This window comes from Genypterus blacodes, unplaced genomic scaffold (genome assembly GCF_046128005.1).
Source record: "Genypterus blacodes isolate CSIRO-AG114 ecotype Tasmania unplaced genomic scaffold, CSIRO-AGI_Gbla_v1 ptg000056l_1, whole genome shotgun sequence".
NCBI classification, from domain to species: Eukaryota; Metazoa; Chordata; class Actinopteri; order Ophidiiformes; family Ophidiidae; genus Genypterus; species Genypterus blacodes.
The window spans coordinates 985,001-988,044 of record NW_027466868.1 but is presented as its reverse complement, the minus strand read 5'-3'; positions in this window follow the sequence as shown (position 1 = coordinate 988,044).

Below are 3,044 nucleotides of genomic sequence, written 5' to 3'. Positions count from 1 at the left end.
CAAGGACCAATCTTTTGTCATTGTTTCCGAGTGTGGCATTTTGCAATAGCTTTTGGTTTTGAGTACGTGGTGGTGGTGTCAGTAAACGCTGACAAGCTTTCAGCAGCAGCTCTGTTACATCAGGGAGACAGCTGTCTGCTGTACAGAATGTATTTCTCCAGATTATTTTCACTTTAAAGTCATTGGCAGACACTGTTACATATCCTCAACGGCCTTCCATGTCGAGAGCCCATCTATCAAATATTCTCTCTATTCCCCCCCCTTAACTTTGTGGTACTGACGCGCCAGACGTGTCAAAAGAGACAAAGAAGACAAAGAGGAAGTGTGCGAAAAAGAAACTCGTCCAATAAAAGTGGCTCCGTATTTATTCACGTATGCGATCACATAGCAGAACGTCTCCAGAACACAGTGTGTGTTTTGGTTTTTGAATTAAAAATAGTTAAAAGACAAAACCGCATGTTGAATATTCATTAGCCTCACTGGGGTCTGTTCGCAAAGCCGAGGAAATAATAAAATTTAGTGTCTTTTGAAGGATCCAACTCGCCTCTAAAAGTGCCAAATCCACATTAAGTTGCACTTGAAGTGTTTTTTTTCTAATCAGTTCATACAGTCGCCAGACAATTAAACCTGCCCGTATAATTGTTTTTACGGCCTCGTTCTCTAAATGTGAGCAAATTCCTCCCCTAAAGCTCGTGGAATCCATTAAATTAAAGCTAAACAATGTCGGGGAAATTAATCAGTTGGCGTGTAATATGAATCGTTACTGTGTCATCGTCGACTCTTTGACTATTGATCTTTGATGTAATTGCATTCCCCTCCAACTCCCCTGAGGAGCCACGACGCACAATTGGAGAGAACAGGTGACAGCGTGCAGCCGTGTCGCTCAATAAAAGACGCCTTCCACCGGGTCATTAAAAATCATAGCATGTCCTCAACCAGCCAAGTCAAGGTCTCCTCTTCTCCTTGCCGCGCCTCCTTTTCTCGCCGCGAGAGGAAAGCACATGAATGTTTGACTTTATTAGGAGCTAATTGACCAGTTTTAGTCAAATGGAGCATTGTTTCCCCCCACCATCCCCCCCACCTGCTGCCAGAGTTACATTTGGTCTCGTGAGTCATTTCTCCTTGGGGTGAGGACATTAACTTGCCAAAGCAGCCGAGCCAGAGTCGAGCGCGGGAGTGTTAGATTAAAAATGTTTCTCTGGGTGGAAGCCACTCAGACATCTGCCTGTAGCGATGTCGCGGTCCAGAAAAACAACTTTAAAAATATCAATGCCGTCTAAAAGCTCCATCACGGGGAACCCAATCCATTCAGCTATGCATGTAAGCCGGGCCCACTCGCCGCGGGCGCGTGTGATTGTGAAATGGTCTGGAAACAAACTGATTGACAAAAAACATAGGAAGTTTCAAGGTCAGCCGCTCGACGGGGAGAGGAACGGGGACAAATGATGTTAACGGTATTTGCTCACTCTATCTTTTTAATATTGACTTTTAATAATTGTTGAGTCGGCATCTGCGAGTGACTGTGAGTGACAGCCACGGTGAAGGAAGGGGCGAGACAGGAAATGTCAAGGCCTCCTCGATAAACACAGCAAAGCCAGGAGGGGATCCGAGCATCTATCTGGGATCTCCCTCTCCCTCCCTCTGCCTCCCTCTCCTCTCCTTCCTTCCCTCCTCTGACGACAGAAGTGAGGCGAAAACAAGCCTCACACCGCCCACGCCGCCAGAGCAGCCGGAGGAGCACCGCGCGAGGTGTGAGGTGCTCCCCGCACTGCTATTCCACAGTGACACCCAGGGCGCCTAGATAAGCTGAGACAACACGGTAAACTTCATTTTCACGTCAGGAAGCTCTCCTGGAGCACAAACGTGACTGGAGTCTAACCTTGAAATGATCGTCCTCCCAGGAAGGGATGCAGTTTACTTCATTGTTGTTGTTGGCCCCGACAGGCCTTAGCAGAGGTTACGGTTCCATCTCTCAATCGCTCATTGATTGATGAAATTTAACATCATGTTGACTAGACCCCAATCTCTTATTGACGAAATTGGTCTTTGATCCATTGGGTTCAATTGCTGTGACCAACAGGTTGTTGCAACATAAGGCCCAATGTGACATTTGCAATTTTCAGCTGAGAGGAATCATTCAGGCGATCTCTTTGTGTTTGCAGAAACACCACTGCAACCAGCGGGACATGCACACAACACAACAGGTCGCTATTTGAAGTCTAAGATGCCTGCACGGGTCGCAGCGTTTGCCAAACAGAACGCTCGTCTGTTAAACGTCTCTCTACGTCGTACTGCCGGTTGAATGCGGTGGAAGTGCGTCACTCGCTGCTTCGCCAGCACGTGCCGGACACAGAACAAAGCCACCGCCGACGCCTTCGCTTTCTGCATGAACGCGCTCAGTCGTGCTCTTGTTCAAAGTCGGTGAAGTGGAGGCACTGCCAGGAAATAAATTGTCTGTGCGCCCGCCGTGTCATAGTGTCAAACACCAGACGGTTTTGCCGCCGCTTGTCACGCCCGCACTCCCTCCGTATTTATCTTCATATTATGGCGGCAGCAGCAAAACGTAGCACAGGCGAAATTAATCCCATCCCACTTCATTTCCTCTTTTAATTTACAAGATATGCTTCACCCAGCCTGACACAAGTGGCCTCTTAATATGCGCTACAGTGAGGGAAAGGATCAAATTAAGTCAAAAATGTATGTTTTTCAAATCAAAGCAATAAGATTCATGATACAGTTATTTGGCTTAAACGGGTGTCTTTTTGTTCATCTGTTACATAATCAACCTTGCGGGAACAGATAGTAATTTGCGAATGATGAGGGAAAAAATAAGTGAATTTTTGAATATATAAAGATGACGATGTGCTTTATAACACAAATAATATAACATCAAATTCCAGCTTGGCCCTGGCACACACACACACACACACACACCCACCCACACACACACACACACACACACACACACACACACACACACACAGACACACACACTCAGGGGTTAACTGCTGCCCGCCAAGCCTCCATGAGTTCGTGCTCTGCTT